Raw genomic sequence first — 15949 nt, forward strand, 5'->3', positions numbered from 1 at the left:
TTAAATATCCAATTGTTCCGTCCCAGGTTTTTATGAATATTAGACATTTTTATTATTTGCAGCTTTGACCATTTTTGCCATCTTGTGTGTGTGTGTGTGTGTGTGTGTGTATGTGTGTGTGTGTATATATATATATATATATATATATATATATATATATATATATATATATATATATATTCCCCCCCCCCAAAGTGTTAAGGTGGTTTGACAGTGGTGGGTTCTTTTAGTTGGTTTTGGTTCAGTCCTCCCCCCGCCCCATTATTACTGCTTTTAAACAAGAGTGCAGTTTGCATTTTTAAACAACTGTTTAAGTATTGTTAGGTCATTGTGATGCTAAGCTAAATGCATGACATTCTTATCTAAATATATGACAATCTGAATGTATGACATTCTTATCTGGCAAACCTTTTTTAAAGGCCTTGTTTTAGATTCTGCCTTGTTTTTATTATACTTAAATTTGAAGCAGAAAAAAGTAAAAAATACAATTATATAAATAGAATAGAAATGTAAAATACATTTTTCCTTCCATATTTAGGGGGGCGGGGTGAGTTGTATCTATAGAGGCACATAATAATGCACATGTACCTTGATACTGCTGCCCAGAACAAAATTCATTCCACTCACTACTGGGGAAAAAATAAAGGGAACACTGTATCCTTGCTTTAGAAACTAGCCTCAAACTCTATTGCCCTTTTCCTGCTATTGTAGTTGATAATTTGCATTAAAGAAAGGGAGGCATCTCACCTTCAAAATGTAGAAGCTCTCACCTCTGATGGACAAGCATTTGCAAAAATGCTTAAGAGCTGTTGCACTGAAAGGCAGCAAAACAAGTTTCTTTCCACAAATAAAAACAACATAATTACCCTTCATGGGTGAGAAATTCTTCTTGCTCCACGCGGATTAATCTTGGTTTATTTCAAATTAACTGCCTGGCTTTAATGATTTTTAGCACATGCAGTTAATAAGGCATGGGAGTGAGAAAGCTCACAAACACATCCCCCACCCCTTTTCATTCTACAGCGGTTAGGAGGGGAAAAAGAAATACTGCTTGTGAAAATAAAGGATTAATAATGGTCCTGCTCACAGAACCACAGAAATTTCCACATGAGTATTTATATATCTCATATGTGGTGGACAATAGGGATTCGTATAATTTTTTAATTGATTAAGTGCCATCAAGTTGGTGTCGACTCTTAATGACCGCATAGCTAGATTCTCTCCAGGATGATCTGTCTTCAACTTGGCCTTTAAGGTCTCTCAGTGGTGCATTCACTGCTGTTGTAATCAAGTCCATCCACCTTGCTGCTGGTCGTCCTCTTCTCTTTCCTTCAACTTTTTCCAGCATTATGGGCCTCTCAAGGCAGCTGGGTTTTCGCATAATGCGTCCAAAGTATGGTATTTTGAGCCTGGTCTTTTGTGCCAGTTTATATTAGTGAAATTAGAACACAGTAATAGGGGCATTTGCCCCAGGCAGAGTCATAGGCCAAAATGGGATTTCAAAAATTAGTTTAATAATTAAATCAGTTAGATACCATAAATTTCAATACTGTGTTCATAGGATTGCTCTTGACTTTGTGAAGTAAATTGTATGTTAGGAAAAAACACTATTTTTAAAAACTATTCTACATGGAGCATCACTGAATTGATTACCCTTCATGGTAATTGCCATTTTAATTAATAATAATAATAATAATAGTTGTTGTTGTTGTGAAAGTACTTGAAAGTGGAAACCACTACAGAAATTCAAGCCCAAGGTGGAACTAGGTGTTATACTTAGCATGGAGCCAACAGCCCAACAATGAACCTATGTTGTGTTTTCCCTGTAACATTTAGGCACACTAACCTGTGTCATTTTCTAGCCTCTGCTATGTGGAAAAGAGAAATACACAGTGTGATGATGTCACAATAAGTGTGTCTAAATGCTGCAGAGAGCAGGGTCGGGGAAAGAAACCAGTACAGGGCTGATTCTTTCAGTAGCAACTCTATGTCAAGCAGAGAGTCTATTTCTGCCCGTTCTTGAATCATCCATTAAAAAGAGATGAAGGTCATTTAAGCAAAACCCATGAGAAGGATAAGAAAGAAGGTGCAGGAAGCAAGAAGATCTGCAATTGCTAATATTCTGAATTTTTATGCACAAATAAAATATGAACATTTTATCTTAACATCTTAGCGTACAAAACAACTTCCCAAAAGGTAATGTCTTGGATCAGCTTGGATCATATTCTTCAAACACACACCCCTTCCAAAGTCATTCGAGACAATGACTTGAATGCAAGTGAGCTTAATGCTCCGATTAGAGTGGTGCCCTGCAGTTATCAGACCACCCTTATCCAATGCATTCAACAGGCCACTAACACAAAAGGCAACTTATCCAGGGGGGGATTAACTTATAGGCAATATAGGCACTTGCCTACGGGGGCAAATTTTGGGGGGTTGCAAATTTTGAGGGTGGTGTGCAAGTAAAGGGCTTGGGTTGGGGCGGGAGCAAGTTAAATAATCTTTTTCTACCTTTTTAAAAATACCACTGTGCAGTGGGGACATCAGAGAAAGCTCCTTCCATGGGCTCGTCTGCCTCCGAAATGCCAGGTTGGGCCATTTTCCGCCCATTTGGGGGCATTTGGGAGGCAGGCGGGCCCATGGGAGGAGCTGTCTCTGCAGGCGTTTTTAAAAGGTAGAAAAAGAAGATTTAACTTCCCCCTGTCCTCCCCCCACCCCACAAGCCCTTTACAAGGATAGCCATCAAGCCCCTTGAGGCGGGGCAGCAAATCTTTGGTTGCCAAAAATCTTAATCCACCCCTGGACTTATCCATGCTATAGGCTGCCCATAACATGTGCTATGCCCTGACTTCAGCTCAGGCTGTCAGTTGCTGATAGTTGGAAAAGAAGGCGGGAGTATGTATATAGAACTGCAATTGCCTGGATAGCTGTGGGTTTGAAGGACCCAGGGCATGCAGCTAATATGACTGCCATCCAATGGACAGCAGAAGAGCTGCAAACCTGTGGTTTGCTTCCCTAGTATATACCATGTACATTGGCTTGTGGGCAGATAATGAGCCACCTCATTATCAATAGCTGATAATAAGCTGTAGTTCTCACTGTTTGGGTCCAGCAAATAGTCTTGCAAAGGAGTCTCCCTCCCACTAAGGGAGTAATCCCCAAGAACAGAGTGGCAGCTGTGACAACGGTTTAGTAACAGAACCGGGATACTAGCACATCCTGAACAAGCAGGAGGGCAGGGATCCCAGCCCATTGAAAGAGGGGCTCCATGGAGGGAATTGAAAAGTAAGAGAGCAAACATGGAATGTTGGGACAAAGAGGCCACAGAGGCTCTTAGGAAAAGGGCTGAGGAATTAAGAGGAGATGAGAAACACAAAGTCACCAAGGCAAAGAAATTACGGGAAAAGGGGGACACCCTTCCCCACCAGTACATTCTTATGATGATTTGATCAGAGAAATTAGAGAGCTGAAGAATGCGATGGACAGCCAGGAACTGCCCCCAACTCCCCCCCCCATCAAAAGGCAGCATAGAGGGGCCCCAGTTCCGGAAATAAAGAAACAGAGGCTCGATTGTGCTATGGGACCCTGGTGACGTCACGGGATTGCCACACTGTATTCTAAAAGCGCAGGCACACCGGAGCACCTCCCAGAGTGTCAGGCTCAGCAGCCACGCCCACTCTGCCTGCCGCTGCCATGGGCAGGGAGGGGATGGCCTCCTCGCTTCATCCCCACCCCTGGCCACGCACATGGGTGACTAGAATATCGTGGAGGAGGGCTCGCCGTGGTGGGCTGGGGAGAAGGGCTTGCAGCAGCAGCAGGATCCCCCCCCCCGGGCCTTGGAGACCATGGACTGGGGCCCCGAGATCTGAGGGTTAGAGCACCTCTGAGTGCAGGTCCTTGTTGGGGGGTGGGGGGAGTGGAAAACAGCCCTACTGGATCCTGGTGCCTCAGCAAATGTCTTGAATTTTGTTTGAAGTGCGGGCACGGCCCCAGCTGGTGAAGCCCGGCCCGGCCAAAGAATTGAAGACAAAGAGTGCCGTATGGCTCATGAGAAAATGTGTGTCAATGTCAAGTGCACCTATGGCAATTTTTGGATCCTGCCTTTATTTTGTTTTTGTTTTTATCTTTATCTTTATTTTTGTTTAAGAAATGTACCTCTCAAAGAAACATTTGTTTTTGCTTTTGGAGCTCAATTTTGGATGATGCAAAGAATTCATATGGCATGTCAATATCTGTACTAATGAATGGTGGCTTCTCAGCTCCAGGCTGTCTTGGATGAAACAGATTATCTAGACCAGTAATCTTTCTAATTTTTTTCATTAGTATGTGGAATGGGTTTTGTTCTGGGCAGCACTATCAAGGCAATATATGCGCACATGCATTCAGAGTGGGGCCTTTCTGATTAAAGCTGAATGGGATCTAAAATTAATTGAGTGGGCATCAAAAAAGTGTGCACATGTGTGCACATCTTAGAGGGAACACAGATCTAGACCCATTTCAAACTGGATTTCAGGCAGGTTATGGAGTGGCGACTGTCTTGACCGGCCTGATGGATGATTTCCAAAGGGGAATTGACAGAGGAAGTGTGACTCTGTTGGTCTCTTTGGATCTCTCGGTGACTTTTGATACCATTGACCATGGTATCCTTCTGGATTGCTTGGGAGGACTGGGTGTAGGGGGGCACTGCTTTGCAGTGGTTCCACTCATACCTCTTGGGCAGATTTCAGAAAGTGTCATTTGGAGACTGCTGTTCTATGAAGCAAGAGCTTTTGTATGGAGACTCTATCTTGTCTCCAATGCTTTTTAACATCTACATGAAACTGTTGGGAGAGATCATCAGGGGATTTCGTGCAGGGTGCTATCAATATGCTGATGACACCCAAATCTACTTCTCCATGTCAGCTTCATCAGGCAATGGCATAACGTCCCTAAATGCCTGCCTCGAGGCAGTAATTGACTGGATGAGGGATAACAAACTGAGGCTGAATCCAAACAAGACAGAGCTACTCATTGTAGGAAGCTACAGTTCAGGAAATGGCATAGAACTGCCAGTTCTGGATGGGGTTACACTCCCCCAGAAGGAAGAGGTTCGCAGCTTGGGAGTAACTCTGGACCCAACTCTCTCTTTGATACCTCAGGTGGATGCGGTGGCCAGGAGTGCTTTCTATCAGCTTCGGCTGGTTCTCCAACTGCGCCCTTTCCTGGAAGTTAGTGATCTTAAGACAGTGGCGCACATTTATTTATTTATTACACTTATATCTTGCTCTTTCTCCGAGGAACAACGAGGATGCTGGTAACCACCAGGCTTGATTACTGCAATGAATTCTATGTGGGGCTGCCTTTATATGTATTCTGGAAACTGCATTTGGTGCAGAATGCTGCTGCCAGATTGGTCTCCAGGACATCCCGAAGGAACCATGTTACTCCTATATTAAAAGAATACATTGACTATCAATAGGTTTCTGGGCAAAGTACAAAGTACTGGTTATTACCTATAAAGCCCTTAATGGCTTGGGCCCAGGGTATTTAAGAGAACATCTTCATCCCCTGCCACCTATTAAGATCTTCAGGGGAGGTTCATCTGAAGGTGCTGCCAGCTCATCTGGTGAAAACTCAAAGGCGAGCCTTCTCTGTAGTTGCCCCAGGGCTGTTGAATGAACTTTCTGCTAAGATTAGAGCTGCTCCATCCCTGTTGGCTTTAAGGAAACAACTAAAGACACATCTCTTCCACCAAGCTTGTTAGCTAGATAGTAGTTTTTATGGGTATTTTAATTTGATTTTTTAATATGTTTTGTTAAATGTTCTTGGTTTGTTTTATTGCTGTAAACCACCTAGAAACTTTGGTAGTGGGCGCTATACAACTATATTTAATTAATAAACAAATTTGTAGGGTTAATGTGGGAAATAGATGTGTAAAGTCAAGAAAACTGTTTGCTTAGAGACCTGGCCGTAAATATCTCTGTGACTGCCTAATTGCCTCCAAGCCATCTGGCCGGTTTCTCCTCTTTGATATGTTTATAGCCCTTGATGTGTATCACAATAGCCTGGACCAAGTTCCGTGTCCTTCACTTGGAATTCATACCCTCCCCTTTTCTTCCCACTTGCTTCCCTTCCTTCCCTGTTCTGTGTAATTGCGAAAATACCATTCAAAAGGGATGTACCAGGGACATTTTTCTGCTCAAGGACAATGTTTTTGGTGGCATGCTAGAGCTAGCAGAGGGAAGGCATCTGTGGAGTGACAGAATGTGATATACAGCACAGAAGAGCGGTATGAAAAAGGAGAGTACTGGAAAAGTAGAGTACCAGAGAGAGAGAGAACCCTTGAAGAAAGCAAGGGGGAAGCTGAGCCTCTTCGCTTTGCCAAGCTGAGGGCTTCGGAGTCCCCCCTTTGAAGCTACATACCCCAAAGCATCAACAACCTAGCGGTTTCCCGGGTATGATATGTGAAATGGACACTGTTTTAATTTATCATCATCCCATTTCTCCCCCACCCCCTTTTAATTTCCCCCATCTTCATTCTGGATAGTTGAACTGTGAGCTGGCTAATAGTAATCATCATCATTGTTTTTTATTATTCACTTTTCTCTATTTCTTCTAAAAAAAAATGCATAAATGAATTTGGTGTGTTTTTCTTGCGTTTCTCAGCACAAAACACAATTATGAACCCAAATGAGACTGTGCCAGACTCCTAGTGCTTATGTAGAGCATGTGCAGACTGCCGTAAGAGACCTGAAGCACAACAGTAATCATGTGCAATATTGCTAACTGTCTCTAACGATAACCTTAATAATTGATCTAAAAAAACATGTTTTGGAGCAATTATAATGTTAGATAATTAGATTTTCATTATAAATACAATAATAATTAGATTTTCTAAATAATTAGATTTGCATTATTAATAATTTGTGCTACAGTATTAATGATTACTTGAGGAAATGTTTATTAAATTATCTCTTCTTCAATCCACTAACATTGTTTTCTCCTTTTCTTCAGGGAGATCTAATCTTGATATCAGAGCATTAGGCAGTTTGAGAAAGATAAAGAACTTACCAAACATAAAAATCTACTGTATTACTATTTCCACAGCTTCTGCTGAAAGTAAATAGTCTTTCACAATTAAGACTTGCCCTGAAATTATGTGAGGTCTTGTCTGTAACTGTGACATATTAGATGTGGTCAGAGAGCAGAGTGACTGAAGCCCAATCCAGACATTAAGCTGTATAAGTGTGCAGATGTACATGTGCTTGTGTGAATGACTGTACCTGCATTCATGTTAAAAGTAAGCCTGGGTACAGGACCCTCAAATGTATGGTACAGATAGCAATATACTTCTGTACCTGCGTTCAATATAACATGTGAATGACTGTACATGTGTACAGATCTATACCTGTGTATACAGTACACACGTTGTATGAGTGTTAAACATAATGCTTCAGTTATTTAATTGCTGAAGTGAACAGCCATGTGCTGTAACCTCACAACAAACAGAATACTCATCAATTATCTCTAGAATTACAGAAGTCCAGGAAGGGGAAAATATCCTAACGAGTAGCATTAGGACACCATCATTTTGGTAGAGCTCTTGAGATGTGAAAAGAAATAATGGAAACAGTAAAATGAGATTATGTATACAAGTATGCAATATATAACATAAAAGACTCTAGTGCTAGTATTTATATACTTATTGCATGGTACATGTTAAAATAAAAATGGCATTAGTAATAAAATGGATGGCTTCAACTACTCTCAAGCTGACTGGGCATAAGTAAACCTTGATCATGAAGAGAAAAACATTTTCCAGACACAGGACAGGAACCAAGTACCACACAACTAGTTATGTGCACCCAAGAGCTGGTGTTTCTTGAACATGGACAATGGAACATGAGGGAAGGGAAGAAACTTAGCTAAATTCTGAAAGTTTAAGACTAAGATAAGCAGTTCAAAATATATAGTTTTGATTGTCGTTGTTTCTGCTCAGTGAGAAGGATTAAGAAACTAGCTGGGCCAGGCACAGAGTATCTGCGCCTCCACTGGACCACCCGGCCCATTTCTCCTCGCCCCCGCAGCCCATTTCTCCATCACCACCCCCAGTTTCTGGCTGGTCGGCTAGCCTCCGCCTGCTGCTCCCAGACCGGCCCGCCACCGCCTGCTCCCACCAGTTGGCCTCTGGTGGTAGCAGCCTGTTTCTCCCCCCGCCTGCCCACGGTTTTTGGCTGGTGAACGGCTGGCCGCTGGTGGGAGCACCCCGCTTCTCCTCCCTCCCACCCACGATTTCTGGCTGTCAGGTCTGGCCGGAAAGCTAGTCCACCACCTCCTCCCACCCACCTGCCAATTCCTGGGGACCAGGCGAGCCCTCTGACAGCGCCTGCTCTTGCTGGCTGGCCGGCCGGCCTCCCTATTTTCTCCTCTATTTTGTCGCTAATCGGCACCTGCTCACGAACTCTCGCAAGAGCTGCCATGCATGGTATTAGCAACAGGTATGCCTGGGAGATATAAATATACAGAAGATAGATGTCATTATCTCAGATCAGAAATATAAAATATGATGTCGCAAAGAGGCAGTCACTCCACACAGAATGAATGTAATCACCCTACTGTTTTCTTATTAACTACTCAATTCTGCCCAAGAGCACTAATAAAAGCAAAAACAAGATAACAGCAACACAGGCGCAAACTCACAGAAAACTGAAACATTACTGTTGGGGGTTGCTTCCTTTAGAACATAAGAATGCAAGAACAGCCCTGGTGGATCAGGCCCAAGAACCATCTAGTCCAGCATCCTCTTTCACACAGTGGCCCACCAGATGCCACTGGAAGCCACAGGCAGGAGTTGAGGGCATGCCCTCTCTCCTGCTGTTACTCCCCTGCAACAGGTACTCAGAGGCATCCTGCCTTTGAGGCTGGAGGTGGCCTATAGTCCTCCAACTAGTAGCTGATGATAGACCTCTCCTCATTTCAATTATCCAAACCCCTCTTAAAGCCATCCAGGTTGTTGGCTGTCACCACATCTCATGGCAGAGAATTCCACAAGTTGATTATGCGTTGTGTGAAAAAGTACTTCCGTTTGTTGGTCCTAGACCTCCTGGCAATCAAATTCATGGAGTGACCCCTGGTTCTAGTGTTATGTGACAGGGAGAAGAATTTCTCTCTATCCACTTTCTCCACACCATGCATGATTTTATAGACCTCTATCATGTCTCCCCGCAGTCGTCTTTTTTTCTAAACTAAATAGCCCCAGGTGTTGTAGCCTTGCCTCATAAAGAAGGTCCTCCAGGCCCCTGATCATCTCAGTTGCCCTCTTCTGCACCTTTTCCAGTTCTACAATGCCTTTTAGGTGTCATGACCAGAATTGTACACAGTACTCCAGGTGTGGCCACACCATAATTTTGTATAAGGGCATTAGAATATTAGCAGTTTTATTTTCAGTCCCCTTCCTAATGATCCCTAGCATGGAATTGGCCTTTTTCACAGCTTCTGCACATTGAGTCAACACTTTCAACGAGCTGTACACCACCACCCAAAGATCCCTCTCCTGGTCAGTTACTAACAGCACAGATCCCATAAGCGTATACTTGAAGTTGGGGTTTTTCATCCCAATGTGCCTCACTTTACACTTGCCAACATTGAACCGCATTTGCCACTTTGTCACCCACTCCCCCAGTTTGGAGAAACACTTTTGGAGCTCCTCACAATCAGTTTTGGATTTCACTACCCGAAAGAGTTTTGTATCATCTGCAAATTTGGCCACCTCGCTGCTTACCCGTACTTCTAGATCATTTATGAATAAAATAAAAAGCACGGGTCCCAGTACAGATCCCTGGGGGACCCCACTTCTTACTTCCCTCCTTTGTGAAAACTCTCCATTTATACCTACCCCCCGTTTCCTGTCTTTCAACCAGTTAGCAATCTACACATGCACTTGTCCCCTTATCCCATGACTGCTAAGTTTCCTCAGGAGTCTTTAATGAGGAAATTTGTCGAAAGCTTTTTGGAAGTCCAGGTACATCAGAACATAAGAACAGCGCTGCTGGATCAGGCCCAAGGCCCATCTAGTCCAGCATCCTGTTTCGCACAGTGGCCCACCAGATGCCGCAGGAAGCCACAGACAGGAGTTGAGGGCGTGCCCTCTCACCTGCCATTACTCCCCTGCAACTGGTATTCAGAGGCATCCTACCTTTGAGGCTGGAGGTGGCCCACAGCCCTCCGACTAGTAGCCATTGACAGACCTCTCCTCCATGAAGTCATCCAAACCCCTCTTAAAGCCATCCAGGTTGTTGGCTGTCACCACATCCTGTGGCAGAGAGTTCCACAAGTGGATCACGCGTTGTGTGAAAAAGTACTTCCGTTTGTTGGTCCTAGACCTCCTGGCAATCAATTTCATGGAGTGACCCCTGGTTCTAGTGTTGTGTGAGAGGGAAAAGAATTTCTCTCTCTCTCCAGATTCTCCAAATCATGCATGATTTTATAGACCTCTATCAGGTCTCCCTGCAGTCGTCTTTTTTCTAAGCTAAAAAGCCCCAGGTGTTGTAGTCTTATGAGGATAAGAAAGGTGCTCTAGGCCCCTGATCATCTTGGTTGCCCTCTTCTGTACCTTCTCCAGTTCAACAATGTCCTTTTTAAGATGTGGTGACCAGAACTGTACGCAGTACTCCAAGTGTGGCTGCACCATAGTTTTGTATAAGGGCATTATAATGTTAGCTGTTTTATTTTCAATCCACTTTCTAATGATCCCTAGCATGGAATTTGCCTTTTTCACAGCTGCCGCACATTGAGTCGACACTTTCAACGAGCTGTCCACCACAACCCCAAGATCCCTCTCCTGGTCCGTCACCGACAGCTCATATCCCATATGCGTATACTTGAAGTTGGGGTTTTTCGTCCCAATGTGCATCACTTTGCACTTACTAACATTGAACTGCATTTGCCATTTTGTCGCCCACTCCCCCAGTTTGGAGACATCCTTTTGGAGCTGCTCACAATCAGTTTTGGATTTCACTACCCGGAAGAGTTTGGTATCATCTGCAAATTTGGCCACCTCACTGCTTACCCCTGCTTCTAGATCATTTATGAATAAAATAAAAAGCACCGGTCCCTGTACAGATCCCTGGGGGACCCCACTTCTTACTTCCCTCCTTTGTGAAAACTCTCCATTTATACCTACCTTCTGTTTCCTTTCTTTCAACCAGTTAGCAATCCACACATGTACTTGTCCCCTTATCCCATGATCGCTAAGTTTCCTAAGTTTCCGCTAAGGTAGACTATATCAACTGGATCACCTTTATCCACACACTTGTTGACACTCTCAAAGAACTCCAAAAGGTTTGTGAGGCAAGATTTACCTTTGCAGAAACCATGCTGGTTCTCTCCCAGCAGGGCCTGTTCTTCTATTGCTTTACAATTTTATCCTTGAGGATGCTTTCCATCAGTTTGTCTGGAATGGGCGTTAAGCTAACCGGCCTGTAATTTCCCGGATCGCCCCTGGATCCCTTTTTGAAAAACAGTGTTACACTTGCTACTTTCCAGTCCTCTGGTACAGAGCCTGACTGCAGGGATAAGTTAAATATTTTAGTTTTCTCTGCTTCTTCTGAGTCTTTGATGTGGGACTGAAGTAATATCCTAGAATTTTAATCCAATGATTTTTGTGGTTCTTTGAACATTAGTCTCTATAATATTTAACCAGTCCAGATTTGAGGAAGATGACAAGAAATAACTGTGAGCCAAACCTGGATTCTATTAGGGTGATCATAGCTTAAGAACATAAGAACAAAAACAAAGAACCCAAATTGCACAAGAACAACTTCATTGTAGGCTTTCAAGAAACAATAGGCCCCCAAATTATAGCCACCAGTCTGGCCTAGGCTCCTATTCCCTAGCATGTTGTTGAAGGCACTTCAGCATTACTGAAATATATGAAGGGTGCCAGACTCAACAGAAGCAATGTTCTTGACTTGGGAGTGGGGGTCTGCCCAGAAAAAAAGACATAGGACATAGGACTACATCTACATCTTCTGCCTCTTTGATCCTTCAACACTTGTACACGTGCACAGTGTACAGAGGTACAGTTATTCACATATTTAATGCAGGTACAAAAGTACACTTCCTATCTATACCATACATTTGAACGGTCTGTATCCAGGTTCACTTTTAAAATGAACACAAGTAGTCATTCACACAAACACATATATGAGTGTACAGACATCTGTTCACTTGTACTGCATAATGTTTGAATCTGACTATAATGTGCAGTTGATTCATCTCCAAAGGGACCATGTGAATGGTACATGTACTAGATCAGAGCAGAAAACAAACCCCAGAATGGCATCAGCATCACTGATCTATCTTTATAAGCCTTATGTCTAGATCTTGAAATGAAGTACTGTATTTACCTTCATCCAAAACAGTTATTTGATGTTAGAAACTGGGGGAGGTGGTCACCTTAAATTCAGAGTGCTGTTCCTTTTGGGCAAATACAGGTATAACTTGTATTTAACCTCTATTTTTAAGTGGGTCATCTTCTGTTCAGGTAAATACAGTACCATTGATTATGGGAGAAATCAGTTTTTATGTTCGCGGTGTGTGTGTGTGTATTTGAGTAGAAGTATGCATGTTGGCTTTGTTTATATCACAAGGTATGTGAGTAGGGAAGTATTTGCTCTCAGACATGTAAAGGGTATGGGCTCGAGTTATTAATATTAGCTGAGAGGGGAGGCAGGGCAGGCAGGCAGACCTTTGAATCCAGTACTTTGACTCTAATAAACGGGTTACCATCTTGTTTAGGTCTGTGAGGGAAAAGTAAATATAAATGAAACGTTCTGGTAAGAACTAATCTGCCTACTTTCCTTTCACTATAGTCTTAATCGATAATTATCATCTTCACAAGTGCACACACTTCCACATCAAATGTTCATACATCCGCCATCCAGAAATGGGGTGGATGACATCATTACAAACTACACCACTGACATGTCCCTATGTGTCGTTACAACTATACCAAATTTGGTCCAAATTAGGTTGGCGGTTCACAAGTTAGCCCACTTCCACTCAAATGGCCATGTGTCTACCATCTTGAATTGGGGTGCACGACATCATCACAAACTATGCCATTGAGGTGTCCCTACAACTGTTCCAAATTTGGTCCAAATCAGTCCAGGCATTGCAAAGTTGATAATGGGACACACACATGGACACAGCAAGAGTTCAAGAGCTAGGTGATCTCATAAGTTTACTTTCCTTAAGGAAAGTAGGCTTACAAACCCACAGAGAAGTGTTCTAATTGGACCCATCTCCTTATCCAACCTGCCTCCAGATACAGACCCAATCCATGTCCGATTGAAACCCATTTCCTCATCACACTGGTTCAGTATCTTTGAAATGGTCTTTGGAGGGAAAGGTTCCAGAATATATTTGCCACCTATATTAAATGATAGCATTATTCTCACACCAAAGATCATTGCCTAATCACTTAAACACCACCACTATTACACAAATTTGAGTACTATACTTTCCTATTTCTACTGCTTATTTTAAAGACTCAGGGACACAAGTGTTCCATATTTGTGAATTTAGCATTCAACATTACAGCATTATTTATTAATTCCTTCATATTTATTTGATGAAGTGTTTTTTCTTAATGATTTTACACTATATTAGGAATGATGGCACACAGGGAAAACCAATAAAATTACCTCAAAGTTAAGTGTTTTCATGGAAATAGTTCAAATTTTAAAGTGGAATCCACTTTTAGATGCAGAACTATAGATTGTAGTTAAAAATACTTCAGAAATTTTAGTTAAAGTGATGGCTCAATTTATATTTTAAACTCTTCATGGTATGTATACATTTAAAGTATATATAACACGACTTGTATACACACATACCCCTCAGTCTCACGCACTCATTAATGGAGGTATTTAAATCATTAGGGTTTCTCCTAATGAGCTAAAGCCTTAAAATTGATACAATATACTCCAGTTAGTAGAAATACCTGAAAATTGTTATGTTTTTAAACTTCTTCAAAACAGGCTAATCAAAGGGTCAAACTACACATCACTTTATTAGGTAGTCACTAGGTCCTACAGGGGAAGTAACTTGCCTAGGGAGCAAGAGGTTGCTGGTTCAAATCCCCGCTGGTATGTTCCCCAGACTATGCGAAACACCTATATCGAGCAGCAGCAATAGAGGAAGATGCTGAAAGGCATCATCATACTGGGCCCGCAGGAGATGGCAATCGTAAACCGCTCTGGTATTCTACCCAAGAAAACCACATGGCTCTGTGGTTGCCAGGAGTCAACACCGACTCGATGGCACAACTTTACATTTAGGTTCCTAGAACCTGTGTGCTTGATTTAAAAAACAAACACACACCTGCAATAGCAGCCATAGGGTGGGGGTTTAAAATAGGACTATGTCATGGGAAGGGGACTTTAGGCCTTTCCCCACACCATAATCCTGATCCAGATTGGCCCCAATAGGAATTTCCTTCCTATGGGGAAGTAGCCACAGGTGTGCAATTTGGATTTGGACTACAGCATGGGGGAAAGGATTAAGCCCACCCCACCCTGCCCCCCGCAATGTACCGATACTAATTTTTTTTTCCAGTAAAAAGGAAAAAGGAAAAAAAAAGACACAAGGACAAATTATACTTCCAACATAATGTGTGGTCTGGCCCAAAGTGTACCCTAAAATGTTTACACTACTTCCAGGTTATCCAGAAAGGAAATCAGTAAGGCTAGTTTAATGTCCAAGGCCATGATGTTCTTGGTTCCACTCTTGCCTCTGCCATAAACTCAGTTGGTGGCTTTAAGGGTAAAGTGTGCCATCAAGTCTGTGTCGACTCCTGGTGCCCACAGAGCCCTGTGGTTTTCTTTTGGTAGAATCCAGGAGGAGTTTACCATTGCCTCATCCTGCACAGTGTGAGATGATGCCTTTCAGCATCTTCCTATATCGCTGCTGCCCAATATAGTACAAGTGGGGATTCGAACTGGCAACCTTCTGCTTGTTAGTCAAGCATTTCGCCACTGGGCCACTTAAGGTGCAGCATTGGTTCAATGATTACAGCATTGGTTCAATGATTATAGAAATAACACATGTAAAGATCTTTAACACTTTGAGGCATTATATAAATGCCTTAAAATATGCATTTTACAGTTATAGAAGACCTTGCATTATTATATAAGGAAGATGCACAGTGGAACTGCAATAAAAGTAAGATTCTGCTAAGTAGGAGAGTCTCACCTTCATGTAACAGATTTTATATAAACAGCCTTAGGAATATTTACTCCAGATGGTGGGTGAATTTGGGGCATCAACATAAAATCCTCCATTTTGAACTATCATTATGAAAGCTCACCCTTTACACGTCTGTACAGGTGTGATTGCTTTTGCCTCCACAGTTGCTCTTACATTGAGCTGAACAAACATATAGGCTTCTACCTATGTGGTTCTGTAAAGTATAAAAGATCTCTAATCAGCAGCTCTGGTGACACGTTTCAGCCACCTTGCACAGCAATTCCCAGGTGGAGGGAAACACCAACTTGATCTCTGCTCACTGCAGTGCCACCCACGTAATGGCCAGAGCTGGTCTGACTGCTCATTAGGTGACCTGATGAACAAAGATCTGGCTGACTCTATTGCTCCAGACTGGTTCCTCAGTCTGAGCAATTTGTCTGAGTAAGACTGTCCTGACTTGCCTGACTAATCCAGATTATTATATAATTATATCAGATTATTATATCTTCATAATCAGCCAGTTCTGAGTAAGTCTTTGCCTCTGGCCTTTTGATCTGTGTCTGATTTGGTACCTGACTACCCATTTATCCTCAACTACATCTTCTACCTCTTTGATCCTTATCCACACTAAATATGCACTGAGTTGTAGCCTGACATGAAGCTCAGCTAAGGTCTGACAAGTTCTTCCTGATGTCATATTTACATAGGAACCATTCACACG

The 15949-nt window shown here is 42.6% G+C and overlaps 1 protein-coding gene across 17 annotated transcripts in view; it reads right to left on the reverse strand.

Moving 5' to 3' along the window:
* Positions 1-15949, reverse strand: part of RGS6 (regulator of G protein signaling 6) — a 390873-nt gene that overhangs the window by 285033 nt on the left and 89891 nt on the right. The gene's annotated exons all lie outside the window — the stretch shown is intronic.

Source organism: Hemicordylus capensis, chromosome 1 (assembly GCF_027244095.1).
Source record: "Hemicordylus capensis ecotype Gifberg chromosome 1, rHemCap1.1.pri, whole genome shotgun sequence".
NCBI lineage: Eukaryota > Metazoa > Chordata > Lepidosauria > Squamata > Cordylidae > Hemicordylus > Hemicordylus capensis.